Genomic DNA, 17,608 nt, shown 5'->3' on the forward strand with positions numbered 1-17,608 from the left:
GTGATCTTTGGGAGGCAGGGTTCTACATGTTCATTGCTGGTTGTCCAGCCCTCTGCTAGATCTTGGCTAAGAGTAGGTGCTTAATAAATTCATTGTATGACAGAGTGAATTTTGAGCAAATCACTCAGTGTCTAAGATCTTCTGTTTTCACATCTATTGAAGTGGTAAGAAAAGTCTCACTTTACTTTCATTATCTATGCAAAAATGTTTTAATACTTAAAAAGAAGCAATCACATGTAAAATTAAGTCCATTATAAAAAGCCCTGAATCGAATGATTTAGATTTAAAAAGGAACATCTAGCCCACTCTCTCATGCAGCATAGATTTCCTTTCTGTTGTATGCCTGACAAATAAGCTTCTGCTTAAGTAGTTCTAGTGCCTGTAACCCAGTACATCCCCGTGAGCCCTAATGTTAGAGGTCTGTAGAGCAGCAATACATGAAATTTAATCCTAGGATCAGTAGCATCAGCCCAAACTGGGATTTTGTTAGAAATTAAAAATCCCAAGCTGTATGCCAGACCTGAATCAGAATCTACATTTAACAGGCTTTCCCAATAATTTATATGCATATTGTAGTTTGAGAAGTATTGCTCTAGAGTTTTTTTGTTTCTTTGTTTTTAGTATTGATTTGAAAGCTTAGTTTTATACTATCCACTTATTAGTCTCAATTTAGTTTCTTGCAACTTTACGTGAGTCTAGTCTCTAAGTTATTCCACATAGGAACTGTTCAAATCTTTGAGGCAGAATCCAGGTTGTTTGTTGGCTGGACTCTTTCTAAATTGTGCAAGGCTGGAAACTTTCCTGTCCTGAGCTTTCCCATGGTCCCTTTGTTCTGTAGAATTGTTTCAACAAGAATATCAGAGCCTGCAACTGAAGGATTTATGAAAGCAAAGGCAGGCTACCTCATCCTTTTGCCTGTGGAATGGAAATGAACAAGAAAGAACAATTGAGCTGATTGTTTATACATTCAATCCTTAGGGCATATAAACAGGATGCAACCACTTATCTCGCCCTTATTGATTGTTTCCTATAGATTGTGGCATTTTCCTAAATTTTGTATCTTCTTAGGGATAGTTCTTCAAACTCAGTGTTCTTTTTTTCTAAACTAAAAACACCCTGTTCGTTCAACTGCCTCTTGCATGGCTGGGTTGAAATGTAAACTTTTTGAGAGAAGGGGATGAAGGCTTACTCGTGTTTTGTTTGTTTGTTTGTTTTTAATTTCAGGTTAAATCACTGCTTAGCACATAATATGCTTTTAATAAGTAATCTTTGGATACACAAACGAATTAATGAGTGGGGGAATGTGGTTGCAAGACCTTGGTTGTCATCTTTACAAAACACATTAATGTGTCACTTTCTCTGACAAGATGTGGCATCATGGATTGGACAGAATACTCCACATGTTGCACGACTATCTGAGAACAGTGGTATTATTAATTCCCCTAATTTAGAATTGATGCTGAGATGAGCTCAGCCTGATCATGACAAAAGAGACTATGACTGCCATCATTATGGTGGTTTGGGTTTAGAAAGCCAAAATATACATCTCCAAAGTTGATTCAACTTATCAACAAGATGGAATTTGCTTTATATGACATTTTTAGAGTTCTTTCCTTTTGGACCCGTGGGGCTTTCCAACGTTAGGAAGGCTAACTGCAGAGGTCTTTTTCTCCTTCTCCCTTCCATCACTCTTTGCTTCCTCGTTCCTCTAACTGTATCTGAAGCTACTTCCCTCATCTGAAATCACTTTTTGTCTCAGTATCACTATGAAAAAGACTATGAATAGAGTAGTAAATGCAGAGTAGATGGATAAACATAATGATCCAAGAAAGATGATAGTGAAATATGACATTTGCTGGTGTTGGATATAATAACCGGTAGAAACAGAGGAATGGGAAAAACAGACTGGCTCCTTTGCCATGGCAACGATGAGTGCATTTATTATATAAACAGAAGGAGGAAAGGCAATTATTCGGTCCCTGTGCTTTTCTCTCCTAATCCTCCAGTTCTCCTGTTTTTAGTTTAGATCCTCAAAAGATGGTAGCCAGTTATCTTGCAATGACATTGATCATTTCCTTCAATGCCTGAGATGTGCAGGAATACACTTGACTTCCCAATATTTTATTATTAAAAATAAATACATCAAGGATTTCTTTAAAAGCTCATCAAAGGATAGCTTGTGTTCTGTTTCATCAAGCATTGAAGCATGCCCTCTTTAAAAGTTTGTATCTTTATTTTGATACAATAAACTTATAAACAGGAATCAAGGTACCATTTTCTTTCCAATTCAGTATCATTAGAACATTGTCTGATTCATTCATGTATGTCTCAGGGATAAATGGTCATCAGTGAGTGTCTGACAGGGAAACACTAAGTGATTCTAGTTTAAAAGGAAAATCAATGTGCACTGAGTAGCAGTGCTTCAAAGATAGTTCAAAAAGGTACTTTTCAAAGGTATTATGTCAAAATGCACCTGGCGTCCCAGGTACTGGTGGGAAAAGGAAAGTTATTAAATGCTTATGATAGTGAAACAGTGTGTTTTAGGAGCTAGGAAATATGGGAAAATAGATGGCAAACGATATACAATCCACACAGTGAGTTTCCCAAAGAGAATGGCTGTGTTTTCACAATATTCTTCCCTTTTTTTTAACGTTTATTTATTTTTGAGACAGAGAGAGACAAAGCATGAATGGGGGAGGGTCAGAGAGAGGGAGACACAGAATCTGAAACAGGCTCCAGGCTCTGAGCTGTCAGCACAGAGCCCGACGTGGGGCTCGAACTAACGGACCGTGAGATCGTGACCTGAGCCGAAGTCGGCCGCTTAACCGACTGAGCCACCCAGGCGCCCCTATTCTTTCCTTTTTGAAGGAGGTGTTGCCAAATTGAAGTGTGCAGAGTTTCATTTAATATACTTTCCAAATAGTATCTAGAATTTGCAACATGAACTGTAGGATAGGTAAGTTGATGAGGCAAGAGTCCTAAAAATAAACCAGATTTCTGGGTACAAATATTAGCCCCAGTATTTATTAGTTTTGTGTGACTTCGGATAAGATACCTAATGTCTCTGAGTCATAGTTTCCACAAATGTACAATCAGGACAGTAAGTCCTACCAGAGAGAGGAATTGTCAGATGTAGCAATTAACCTATATAATGCAGCCAGCTGACACCTGGTATATGATAGGGCTTCAAAAATAGGAACTATATTTCCATTCTCATTGTCACTTTAGTTCAGATCTTGGGAATGTCTCTTCCGGGCATTCTAGTAGCTTCCAGTTTTCCTTGTCTATAGTCCTCTCATTTGTCCATTTTGCTTACTCATTAGTATTTATATACCATTTTCCATACAATCTTCTTGAACTTATACTTAATATTGTACCATGTCCCAATTTCCAGAGTAGAGTTCATACTTCTTAGCATAGCATTTAAGGACATCTGTGCTCTGACTCCAAATAACATCTCCTTTATAAAGACCTTGTGTACTATTGTCCATTTCCTCTTCATGTCTTGAATTTTTTTCTCTCCATAATTTTACTCACTTTCCCCCTCTAACTACAACACTTTCCATTTTTACATATTGGAATCCTATTTATGCTTTAAATTCCAGCTTCAATGCCATACCATCCATGAAATTTTCCTTAGTCCTTTAGCCAGAAGTGATCTCTCTACTGAAACTGCTTAACAATTCTTTATATTAATGGTAAATGCCTATGCACTTGCATAATGCTAAGCTCAACAGATACTTACAATTTGGATATTATGTAACCTGTCTAGAGTAGTTGACAATACAAACAACTCCCCATCCATTTTCTTCTTTTGACTTCCAAAAGCTGGGTTTCTTACTTCCTCTCTGGCTTCCCCTTCTCAGTCTTCTCGGTGGGTGTATTAGTTTCCTAGAAGTTGCCGTGAAAATGTACCACAAACTGGATGGCTTAAAACAACTTACATTTATTATTTCCCAGTTCTGGCTTCTAGAAGTCAAAATCAAGATGTTGGCAGGTCCATGTTCCATCTGACGTCTCTAGGGGAGGATCTTTCTTGACTCTTCCAGCTTCTGGGAGCCCCAGGCTTTCCTTGGCTTATACCAACATAGCTCCAGTCTCGGACTGAATCTTCACATCTTCTCTGTCTGCAACATTCTTTTCCTGTGTCTCTACTTTCTCTTCTTATAAGGGCCCCAGTCATACTGGATTAAGGCCTATCCTAGTTGAGAATGACCACATATTAATTTGATTATATCTGCAAATACTCTATTTTCAAATAAGGTCACATGTACAAGTATTAGGTGTTAAGACATAGCTTTCTGGGAAAAACAATTTTACTGATAACAATGGGGTTCCCATCTTTTACCTCTTTTTAAAGTATTAGGGCTCTTCAGAGTGATTTCCTAGGCTTCTCTCAGCAGTAATTTAAATAATGACAAAAACTAAAAGAAGTTTTTAGCACCCAATATGGTGACTCTCAAAACCCAAGAATCCAAGTAGGATGCTCAAGATATAGTCTTCTGATGTATTTTCCTAGACTACAGCTACTTTCCCTTAGCTTTTCCTTTCAAAGCACATTTACGATGGATTCTTTAAAAAAATTCAATGAGTGTTCTTTTTAAAAAAGAGAAGAAGAGAATTTAATAAGTCAACATTGAAAATGTGAAAGTTATATGAGATAGATATGCACTGGTCCTCACCTTTTTTTCCTTCACGTAGAAAACGAGAAATGATTCCCCACTGGGAGCATAGTTGTTATGGACTACTGAATTTTTTTCTCCTCCAACATTTGCATGTTGAAGTCTTAACCTCCAATACCTCAGAATTTGATTGTGTTTGGAGATAGGGCCTTCAAAGAGGTGATTAAGTTGAAATGAGACCATTAGGGTGGACCATAATCTAATCTGACTGGTGTCCTTATAAGAAGAAATTTGTACACATTCAGAGACACCACCCAGAATGTTAATACAGAAAAGATTAGAGAGATGAAGGCGGGGTTTGATAAGGAGGGGAGGGAGAGAAGGAGAGAAGAGGAAAAGAAGAAAGAAGAATGGAAGAAAGACCAATTTGTTGGTATCATTTGTGTCGTGCTGAGATTCGACTACCTCTGCACATTTCAACTACATAAGCGAATAGATACCACCCCTTCTCCCCATACCCTTTTTCTCCTTATGCTGATTTGGGATTCTGTTAACTTGAATGCAAAGCATCTGACTAACCCATCCTTCTTACCCGTTTTGGTTCTTTTGTTTACATCTTCTATTGAGGTGGCATTTCAGAGGACATCTTTAGCAGTATGGACATTTATCTGACCTCTCACAAAGGTAAGTAGGTGGAAAGGTATAGTTCCAAGATTTATCACCAGATTTACCTGTGATTTATCCACCACAAAAATTACTGACTGCTCTTTGTATGATCAGTATCTTGAGTTATGAGTAGCCTTGAGGAGGAGAATGCCCTGAAACTCTCTTTTTGCAGCCCTCATGGGTAGACACTCATCCTATCCCTAACTGACGCTTTTCTCAAACCTTTCAGAATAGAGCATCAGCCCCTAAACTTTATTGCACATTGAAATCATCTGGGAAGCTCTTAAAAATCCCTAAGTCAGACATCTGCTTTGCAAGAAAGTTTGGCAGTTTCTTATAAAGCTAAATATAATCTATCATATGATCCAGAAATTCCTAAGTGTTTACCCTGTTGATTTGAAAACTTATATCCACACAAAGCCTCCATGTAAAATTTATAGCAGCTTTACTCATAATCAACACAATCTGGAAACAACCAGATATCCTCTAGTAGGTGAATGGATAAACAAATTGTGGCACATACATATAGTGAAATACTACTTAGTAATAAAAAAGAATAAGTTATCAAGCCATTCAAGATACAGATGAGTGATAAACGCATATGTGAAAGTAGGCAGTCTAAAAAGGCTATATACTGTATGAGTTTATAGCACATTCTTGAAAGGCAAAACTATAAAGACAATGAATGGATTAGTCATTATTGAAGTTTAGGGAGGGGGAAGGTTGAATAGGTGAAGTATCCATGAGCATAATGGTGGTGATAACTTTCTGTGTGATACCGTAATGTTGGGTACCTGATACTATGCATTTGTCAAAACCCATAGATGTCTGCAACACAAAGAGTGAACCTTAATGTATGTAAATTAAAAAAAAAATCATTTGGGAGGTCAAGGGATCCCAGGATGGAATATAGAATATGACAAAACAATCTAAATATGTTACAAATGTATGAACAAAACCTCACTGCCAGGATTAGAGGACAAGTACATTGACCTAAATAGCCTTGGAAATGAGTGGCAGCAACTAGAAGCCCAGAGGAACAAGGAATTGTACATAAGCACTCTAGTCTGGTTGGTGAAGTTTCCCATGGGGGAATGGACTAGCAGTTCTGAAACCAATATACACGTATACCAGAATTAAACAATTAAGTAAATGGATATTAGGAGCCTACAGGTAGGCAAGAGGAGAGGCAGGAATGATCCTCTTGGTTCTTGATAAGAGTTAGAGATATTAGTATGAATTCTATGGTATAGGTGTTTATATAGAGAAATATTTATAGATATGTATCTATATGGGGATTAGCTATATGCACACATATCTTTTTGGTCTGTCAGATGAAAGGGCTTAGAAACAAGGACACATACATACCCATATGTTTATATCTAAAGTATTGTACAATGAAAGGAACCAGGAATCCTTGGATAAATGGCTGACTATAGAGGAAATACACAAGATGAGCCTGGAGCATCTTATGGTGCCAGAAAGTATGGAAGTTCCAAAAAAAAAAAAAGAAAGAAAACCAAACAAAGGAAAACAACCACACACACAACAGTTCCCAGTGATGGGGTGTACCAAAGGGAAACAAGAGCCAGTGAAAGGAGTTCCTAATGACCAAAAATGGAGCAATGTGAACAAACAAAATAAATAAAATGGCACTGGATTCTAATCCAGAATATAAATAAGTATCTATGAATCTATATTGATACAAATAAATGCTTAAATCAATAAATAATCGTGGCAGAAATAGATCAATTTCCCATGCAGAACTCCAAATAATTTATGTAAATCCTTTGTCCTCAAGGAGGAGGAGCCTGGGGTGCCTGGGTGACTCAGTCGGTTAAGCGGTTCAGGTCATGATCTTGTGGTTCATGAGTATGAGCCCTGTGTTGGGCTCTGTGCTAACAGCTCAGAGCCTTGAGCCTGCTTCGGATTCTGTGTCTCCCTCCCTCTTTGCTCCTCCCCTGCTCATTCTCTGTCTCTCAAAAATAAATAAACATTAAAATTTTTTTTTCAAGGAGGAGGAGCCTACTTCCCACTTCTGAAGTGTGGGCTGTGCATGTGATTTTCTCCCAGAATACAGGGTGGAAAGGAAAACAAACAAGGACTTTTACAGCAGAGAAGCCTGGTAAATAAACACTGTGTCTCTCAGGTGATCAAGGTCAACATTAACAGTGATAAATCATATTGATAGTATGTACTCTTGACATGATGTGATGAGAGTAACACTTTCCCTCTGTGGTCTTCCTCCCTATATAACATAGAAGCATAGTCTCATCATCAGAAAAACATTAGACAGACCCAAACTGAGAGATGTCATACAATATACCTGACCAGTACTCTTCAGTACTATAAGGCCATCCAAAACAGGAAAATTCTGGGAAATGATCCCAGCCAAGAGCCCAAGGAGACATGCTAAAATGTATTGTGCTATCCTGGGTGGGATCCAGGAACAGAAAAAGAGCATAAGGTGACTAATGGAAATCTGAATAAAGTATAGATGTTAGTTTAAAATTATGTATCAGTGTTTCAAGATTGAGTCGTTGACTGTGATCAATACACCATACTAAAGTGAGATGTTAATTATAGGGGAGATCAAGTATGACATATATGGAAACTCTACTATCTTTTTATTTTTAAAAAATTTTTAATGTTTATTTTTGAGAGAAGGAGAGAAAGATGCCCTGGGAACTCTATCTTTACAGCTTTTCTTTAAATCTAAAATTCCTAAAATAAAAACTTTTAAAAAATATCCTTTGCAAAGTTTTACCTCTACCAATTAAATCAGTATTTCTGGGGTGTAAGCCAGGCATCAGTATTTTTTTTTTTTTTTTTTAAGATCCCAGATGATATCAACGTGCGGCAAAAGTTTGGGAAACTCTCTGGTAGGAGAAGTCTCTGAGGCCGGAGGCTATTATATTTTGGCATTAATTCACTCAAAATGTTCTGAACTAAATAAAAATGTCAAGTGTTGCTTCTATTTTATAGCTTTGTGAAGTTGAATTTTTAATGAGTGTGATAAAAATAAAGTACTAGAACAAGTTGCCCATTTGAACACCACTTGACGTTACACTATTAGATACTGAGCCACTAAATGACCAGTGTATCAAGCATATAATTACAAGTAATATTATATCTCAAAATAAAATTTCTCTTGTAATTTTCCTGCAATTGAAGTGAAAAATGACATTCACATGTACACACTTTGCTCTGCCTGGTCCCTGGCCCCTCCACCAGAGAATGTCAATATGCTCTAGTGGACCCACAGCCCCATCCATATTTCACCCTTTTTGATCTGTTCCATGCCCCTAGAGGCTGTCTGTGGACTGCAACACCCAGGGCCCCTTGCCCTTGATTTCCAGTTGAGTTCAGGCAGGATGGAGGAGATAGATGTGGTCTTTTTAGCTTCACTCTCTCCATTCTTCATCATGGCAGGCCATGGCTGCCTTTGTCCCAGATCCAGCTCCTGTTGTCTCCCGCTCTCACTTGGCTCCAGAAACACTCTTCCCTTTCCCCACCCCTTCAGGCCCCAGAGAAATAATGGCTTCCTGCTGTGGCTATTTCTGGGTAACTCATATCCCCTGTTGGAATTTTTAAAATTTTGCCCACACCTCTGTAAATAGTCACTTGACTGAAGTAATTTTCATTTAACCCCTCTAAGGGTGCCATGTGCTTCTTGTCAGAATTCTGAGTGATACAATCAGTGTATTGTTGTCTACTCTTTCTTCTTGGGAATGATGACCGCCTCCCCCCACTTTTTTAACTTGACATAATATACTGCTTACTTCTTTGGCCTTAAAAATGCTCTTTATTTTGTAAAATGATACTGATAGTAGAGAGCATTATTTTCCCTAAATCCTTTCTTGGCAAAAGAAAAAGTTGGCAAGCCTGTGCTGGTTCACCACACATTTTTGAAATTTCATTTGTGAAATTTCATTTTTGAAATCCAGAGCCTGGGAACCATTGATCTAAATGAGTGTTTGACTTTGAAACATGAAGGGAATTCAGCTGTATTTCATCTTACCACAAGAATCTTACAAATCTGGGGCAAGTGGCCAATGTGAACGATGTCAAGGCAGGCACTCAAGTTTAGTTGTTTCCATAACAGGGTCTCAATCCTGGTAAAGAGGGAAATAGTATCAGGGGAAAATAGAAGGAGGTTTAAAAGCCAAAATGGTTGTTTTCTGCATGTTTCGGTATTGCATTTCACTGTCCCTCCATCGGGGGAAGCAAGAGAGGAGAGGGTAAGAGCGCACCTGGAAGTTTAAACAAGACGTTTACAGGACTTTTCCATGAAGTTTGAGTGACTAAGAACTTTTATGTTCACAGATCCAGAAACGTTTGTATTTGCACTAATCCAAGTCCTTTTTATTATAAATAATTGCAGAAGCTCATTTATAGATGACTCCATCACTAAGCAACGGGCTTTGGATGTTTGTATTTGTTGGTGTTTTAAATTCAATGTGTTTCATAATGTCAAGTACAGCCAATTTGTAATCGAAACAAAATTTCCAAAGTACCCAACGTTTGGGCAGGGTAGAAGAACATAGGGCGTTATTTATCGTAGTTCAGTCTCCTTGACTTTAAAATTCTTCTTTGTTGGGAATGTAATATCCTCTTTTGTTGTGTCATATCACATTTAATTTTGACTGCAGAGACATTAACACATGACTTTTTTAGCTTTCGTCTGTTTAAAAATGTATTTTTTGTTTATGTTCTCATTACTTCTTTTCTCTGTGTTTAGCTTGAGAAAAAGACACAAAGTAGTCTTTTGAAATTCATTCTTTCCTTTATGCACTTTTAAGAAGGAATTTAAAAGGGCCAGATAGCTTAGTCATAGAGAGAATTTTTTTTATGCAGTTATAATCCAAACAGAAGCTACTGTCCATATTTCATGGAAGAAGAATTGGCGAACCCAATAATTTTCTTTCTCTTTACATTTCTACTACTGAAACGAATTAATAGAGACTTTAAACACTGACTTATTTCTTCTTTTATCTGATAGTAGAACCCACTGATGAAAAACTGGGGAACGATCAGTAGCCATGTTTCCCACCTCGGGGAGAGACATAGTAAAAAGGAATGAAACCCACTCATACTGAGCAGCAGAGAGAAGAGATGGAGAAGGCTAATGGTAGTGTTAGAATTCATGAAGACCAGCTACGTGTCTGCTCTTCTGGTTGTTTAGTTGCTCAACTCTTCCTGATTCCATGAAATAAAAATGCCCATTCTTGGCTAAGCTATTATATTGAGTCAGCCATGCATAACTTGAATTAGCTTAAGCAAAAGGAGGGAATTAAGGAAAGATCTTGAGGCAGAGTTGATCAACTAAGCTTCATGAAGGCAGGAGAAGGCTCTCTGGGAGGGACTCAGAGCCGTGGTCCAAGAGGTGGGTACCATCAGGATTCACTTTTCCCTCATGTGACCCCTGCCCCTCTTCTTCCTGGACATCATGCTCTCTGTGGAGGAATGTTTTGATATATTACTTGCTATGTTTTTCCCCAGTACTCTTCGTTTATTTTCCCTATAACACTCTTTCATCGTGGGCATTTTTTGGTGTCCATTGCCACAGGAGATGTGATAATAGACTGTGTCTTGAGTCTCAGAAACATAGACTGGGAGTGAATTCAGACTCTGAAGACTAAGAGAAGTATCCTAAATTAGGGGAAAAGAAGAAAGCCAAGGGTGAAACAAAGAGAGCTCAGTTGGTACACCGTTGAGAAAGAGGCCCTGCATACTGTTAATGAATCCTTCACTAATCAACACCCTGTGAGTGTCTATGTTGTTTGGTGTCTTAAACTGAATGTGTTTTATAATATCAGTTACAGCCAATCTATAGTTGAAACAAATTTTTGAAGTATCCTATGAAGTTTATATCTGAGGGCTGAGCTCGAGGGGGGAGCAACAGACACTCTCAATGTGTGGGGGAAACCTAAGAGTGGAGAGGATCCAGAGTAGAAAGAGTGGTTGCCCTTTATCCTAAATAGAAGTAGGGATGGAGAGAAGACCCTAATGGCTTGGCAACTGGGGATAGCATGGGGCAGCATGTCTGTGCAATGAAGGCAGTCAAATCTGAAGTAGCCTTGCAGAGTTCCGACTTGACTCACTGAGGTGTAGGGACAGTAGCATCATTCCTGAGAATAGCATGGGTGTGCTTGTGGGTTAGAAAGCCTTGCCAAGGTGGCCATAGCCCAGGTAGTGGTTGGAGAATATTTCTCGATTCACTTCAGAAAGGCACTAGGGGAAAGCAGGGAGAGTCATTGATCCTGAAGTGACCTTTGGCATGGACCCATGTAGATCAACATCTGAAAAACAGACAGGATGAGGAGTCCCGTGTGAAATTCAATACCTGACCAAGGATCAGAGCTTTTGCTTGTATTGGGCCCAGCTGATGTTTCTCTTACTGTCTCCTGCTTAGAAGTTAGAAGAGAAGTTAAGGGAAAAAAGAGGAACCTGAACTCATTGAGGTTTGGTTTCTATCCATTGGTACAACAGGATATCACTGGAGAAATGGAGTTCAGTTGCATACAAAAATTGTCACACTTGCTGAACACCTGCTTGCGTGGCCTGATTTTCAAATTATGTCTTCTCCCCCAGGCTGAGATCTTCCATGTGGCAGAGAACCTGGCTGCTGGAAGCTGCCGCTCACAGCCACACTTATTCACCACCATAGGAGGGGAAAATGCTGCTGAACCCTTTGACGCCCACCCCTTGATCCTCCCGACCCAGCTTCTGTTTGAAAAGCTTCAGAGATCAATGTTCACTACCCTTCTATTGGTGTTCCCACCCCATAGAACTGTGATATACTATGACAAATCCTCCTTGGATTTAAGTCCCTATGGACCTTAATGGAAAGTGGCCAGTATTTCTGATAGCCTCGGTGATTGGCACACACATACTATAAATGAATTTTCACATAGCACAAAGCCATGTGCAAGGTGGCCTCTGAAGCCAGGATGCTGTAGCAGATCCATGCGCTTGGAATCCGAGGGGCAGCAGTTTGCCACCAAAGGAAATACTGTGACCAGAAGAAGAGAAAAGGGGGAGCTGGCTGGGAAAATAGTAAGTCTCCCCCACAGTCTGTACTGGGTAGGTATCTAGTAGGACCACACTAATAAAGGCTTCCTGGGGATGCCTGGGTGGCTTAGTCAGTTGAGTGTCCGACTCTTGATTTTGGCTCAGGTCATGATCCTCGGCCATGGGATTGAGTCCTGCATTGGGCTCTGCACTGAGCTTGGAGCCTGCTTGTGATTCTCACTCTTCCTCTCTCTGCCCTGCTCCCCCCACTTCTCTAAAATTTAAAAAAGAAAAAAATTAAGGTTTCTTAATATCACATCAATATGATGAAGGTAAGTAAAATAATTAATAAGATACTGTGTCTTTTATGACCCATTGGTTCAGAACTAGAAACTGGGCTCTGAAACAGAATACAACAAAACAACAGTGACAACAAAAACACTTAGCCTTTTCATTGTAAACGTGTGTAAACTCTGTAGCAGTTCAACGATGAGATTTGGCTTATAGGCCATGAATGGGCCTGGTGGTTTTTGCGCTCAAATCTCATTATATGCCTGCAGACAACAAAGTGCTTTGTGCTATGTGAAAATTAGTTTATAGTATGTGTGTACCAATCATCAGGATTATCAGAAATACTGGCCACTTTTCTTTAAGGTCCGTAGGGACTTAAATCTGAAATGCATTTCTATGAAAACTTCATTTCACTGCATAATTCTGAAATGATTCTAGCCAACTGTTTATTCATAGCAGCCTTTTCAGGCAATAGTCTAGGAGTAATTTCTCTGCATGTCTTCTTCTCCTTGTCCTTCTTCTTCTTTTTTCTAAATAGGCTCCACACCCAGTGCAGAGCCCAACATGGGGCTTGAATTCACAAACCTAAGGTCAAGACCTGAGCTGAGATCAAGAGTCAGATGCTTCACTGACTGAGCTAGCCAGGTGCGCCACAACCTTTATTTTCTTAACTTGAGTTCTTATTATATTCTTTCAAATGCAAGGAAATAATAATTACTTTGGCTTAAGTATAAAGTCTGGAGAATTTTGTAATCTCTTTTACACCCTGGTACCATTTCTGATAAGGAGGTAAATAGATGATAAATATATGAATATAACACTGTGTATCCTGACAAAAATACTGACAATGCAAAAAAATAAATTCCTTGAAGAAAAGTCCTATTTTAGTCCAACCTCTGGTACTAATTTTAACCTTGGAGTTAAGTAATTTGTATCCTTGGTACTAAATTGTAAGCAAACAATCCAATTAACTTGCCTTTCAACTCTAAACAGTTTTTTGATCACAGCTGAAATAGCTACTATGAATTTCCTTGCTGTTATGTAGCTTTTAAGGCATTCAGGATAATAACATTTCCTCCACATTGGAGCCAGTAGCATCCAAGGACAAGAAAAAGTGTTCCAACAGATTAGGAGCCTAAATGAGTTACAAACTGGGGCGACTGCCCAGTGAGCAACAGCCAACAGTAACTGGGCTGCCCTGGGCTTTAAGGTGTATTTGAAAGGATCTAGATCTTGGGAGTCATTTCCAAAGAACATGTAATCTCACACAGATATTTTCAAGTAGCTTTCTTTTGGGGGGGGGACTATAAAGTAACATGATTATTCTGGATCACTTGGAAAGGTAAAAATTAATGACTAAACAAACTCATCAATTTCTCAATCGAAAGATACCTCCTGGTAACATTTTGTCATATTTCTCCTCATTTTTCGTGTGAATATATATTTTAAAATTCACTGAAATTATATTACATATATAATTTCTATGATATATATTCTACAGAAATTTAGAATAAAATTTCTTTCTGGTATGCAAATTTTAAATAGTACTATAGGTAAATACTCATTGTACAGTAATTATCCATAAAACATTTTTTGCTTTTGTTCTTTTTAATGAAACAAATTGAAAATATACAATTTGTCTATTTTATTTTATTTTATTTTATTTTATTTTATTTTATTTTATTTATTTCATTTTAGTTTTTAAGTTTATTTATTTATTTTGACAGAGTGCACATGCACCCATGAGCTGGAGAGGGGCAGAGGGAGAGGATTCTTATGCAGTCTCCACTGGTCGGCCCAGAGCCCACTGTGGGGCTCCATCTCACAACCATGAGATCATGACCTGAGCCAAAATTGAGAGCTGGACATGTAACCAACTGAGCCACTGTGGAGCCCCAAGCCTCTTCTGTTTTAGTCCAATGCATATTCATTAAGAAATCCAAGATACTGTGATAAACTTTTAGGGGATAGAAAACCAAACATTAATAATAATACATCATTTGCCCTCAAAGGCATTTATGTAGGTATATACACAACTAACTGGGTGATGATAAAATGGACACAAAATAAATTTCTAAGTGATCATGGACCATAGCTACCATAGCTCCAATTGGAGAGCTTATAGGGATGTGTCAATTTAGTTGGATCTTGGAATATTGGCTAAGATTTCGCCCAGCAGATGGATGATGGTAATGGGTGATGGTTGAAAGAGGGGTGTTGCGGAATGGAGTAAGAACATTTAGGATGGAACAGCATGAACAAAAGCAAGAAGTGGAAAAAAAAAAGCAAAAGTGTGTTTAGGTAACTAGGAGTTGTCTTTAAGAGTGGGAGAAAATATTGGTCAATTAAATCTCGAATGAATTTGAATACCAGAGTGAGTTTAATCTTTAAACTGTAGGCAGAGGAGAACCACAGATACCTCTGAGCAGTCCATAAAATGATGAAGTCTGTATCTTAAGAATATTATGTAAGACCTAAAATTCCTACACGGAATGATATATGGCCATTTGGGTGTAGGTAGGTGTTCAGGTAACTGTTTGGAAAATTTAGAAACTGTTTAGATATTTAGAAAAATATCTTTTTTTAAAAATGTAAATTGTACTTATGTTTTTTTCTCACTGCACCCCAAGAATACTTGTTTAGAACTCTTAGAAGAGCATAAGGGTGGCGACGGCGGGGAGGCAGGAGGGGGAAAGGCACCAGCCAGCAGCCGGGCCAGCGCTGCTCAAGTTTCACTTTTAGTGTGTGGGTTTGCTCCACCGCCCCGCGCGAGCTTTCCCGGGATAAGTAGCGTTAGCGGGCAGAGAAGAGCTGGGCGCTGCACGGGTGGAAATGACGGATGGGCCTCGGAAAAGAATGAGCACGGCTTCCCATCTTAGCTCCTACCACTATCCTGGAAGCTGCCAGAATTCTGGAATGTATTTCCCATCGAAAGTGTGAAAAAAATCAATGGACACCCCAGGAATGGAAGGTGGTTTGCAGACGTGTTACCTTGGAAGCACTGTTTGAACCAGAAAGCCTTCCTGTAGAACCATACCGTGGGCCACTCAACCGACCCTTGGGTAAACTCTAACTGCTGTACCCCCACACCATCCCTTATCAGCTTGAAGAAGCCGGTAAGGTCATCATCCCTGTTCCCTAATGGCAGTAAAGGTGGTCTAGGTGGGTCCCTGGATTCACCACAGCAGAGTGAAGCCAGCATCTCAAAACTGGGAGTTCATTCCTGGTCCATCAAGGCTGTGCAAGCTGACTATACAGAAGAAGCAATCTGCAACTCCAGAGGCTCTGGGAGACTGCAGCCCTGCTTTAGTCACTCCGGAAGCTGACTAATCCACGCATGGCAAAAGCCTGAGGAGTCGATGGTCTGGTGGAACAAATAGACTGTCCATATTTTCTATATCTGTTTCCTTACTGTGATGCACTGTCACCCTTTGTCTCTCGCTGTTATTGTGGTTCTTGCTCTACTTTTCACCACAGAATTGGCAGAGGCCACCCTGGCCAGCTGGGAGTGTGATGAGAGGTTTCTGATAGCACTCACCTTCCCTTTGTGGATAGGATGCTTCATTGGTGCCAACATGAAGAATCAATGGCCCTGGGAGGCTAGAGAATTAGTTCCCTGCAAACCTTATAGTGGAACAGAATACCCCAGTCCTACTACTGGGGTTTGGCTCCACAAAAGCTCAATTATTGGGAAAAACTGTCTTGCCCAGTGGGGCAGAAAGTCTACCATCTCTGTTAGGAACTTGACATGCCTAGAGCGAAGATTTTATAACTCAACCACCTGGGAAACCCAATGGCGGGGGTCCCCAGAGCATCTTGAGCCAGATCCCCACCCCCTGCCTAACTTCTCTCGAGAGGCCTGGGACAATGTCCACACAGCTATCAAATGGCAGGCCACAGGTATATGTGTGTGGCCTATACTGTATATGTGGAAAGACAGCCTATCCAGTACTTCCTTCAGGCTGGTCAGGGTCATGTGTGCTGGGAACTATTAATCCATCTTTCTTCCTGCTCTCACTTGCCAGAGGGGAACATTTGGGAGTCCAAGTGTATGGGGGCAGGGAGACTCAAAGGAAATGACATGCCCTATAGCAGTGCTAGGAATTGACCCAAGGGATACAAGAGTGCTGATGCATAGGGGCACATGTACCCCAATGTTTATGGAAGCACTTTCAACAACAGCCAAATTATGGAAAGAGCCTAAATGTCCATCAACTGATGCATGGATAAAGAAGATGTGGTTTATATATGCAATGGAATACTACTCGGCAATGAGAAAGAATAAAATCTGGCCATTTGCAGCCACATGGATGGAACTGGAAGGTATTATATTAAGTGAAATAAGTCAGTCAGAGAAAGACAGATATCATATGTTTTCACTCATAGGTGAATCTTGAGAAAATTAACAGAAGACCATTGGGGAGGAGAAGAGGGAAAAAAAGTTACAGGGAGGGAGGCAAACCATAAGAGACTCTTGGATACTGAGAACAAACTGAGGGTTGATGGGGGGTGGGGGAGAGGGGAAAGTGGGTGGTGGGCATTAAAGAGGGCACTTGTTGGGATGAGCACTGGGTATTGTATAGAAACCAATTTGTCAATAAATATATTTATATATTTAATATAATATTTCTATATAAATAAATATATTTATTTATTATTATTTTTTAATGTATATTTATTTTTGAGACAGAGAGAGACAGAGCATGAACAGGGGAGGGTCAGAGAGAGAGGGAGACACAGAACCTGAAACAGGCTCCAGGCTCTGAGCTGTCAGCACAGAGCCCGACGCGGGGCTCGAACTCATGGATTGTGAGATCATTACCTGGGCTGAAGTCGGACGCTCAACCGACTGAGCCACCCAGGTGCCCCAAATTATATTTAAAAAAAGAGAAAAACAAGAAAAAGTAACAAAAGCACAATGGTAAGTGTACTTGGAAGAGGCACAGGAGCCAAGTGAAAGAGTCCCCAATGGCCCAAACTAGAACAATTTGAATAAAATATTAAATAATGTAGTA

At 39.5% G+C, this 17,608-nt stretch overlaps 1 long non-coding RNA gene across 1 annotated transcript; it reads left to right on the forward strand.

The window, feature by feature from the left end:
* The first annotated feature begins 2,808 nt into the window (after positions 1 to 2,808).
* On the forward strand, positions 2,809 to 12,504 carry LOC121027262 (uncharacterized). The gene is made up of 3 exons (XR_005788623.1): positions 2,809 to 5,306; positions 10,858 to 11,054; positions 11,883 to 12,504. It is a non-coding gene; the product is annotated as an uncharacterized LOC121027262 (long non-coding RNA).
* Positions 12,505 to 17,608: the final 5,104 nt, after the last annotated feature.

Source organism: Herpailurus yagouaroundi, unplaced genomic scaffold (genome assembly GCF_014898765.1).
Source record: "Herpailurus yagouaroundi ecotype Mexico unplaced genomic scaffold, PumYag 77, whole genome shotgun sequence".
Classification (NCBI taxonomy): Eukaryota; Metazoa; Chordata; class Mammalia; order Carnivora; family Felidae; genus Herpailurus; species Herpailurus yagouaroundi.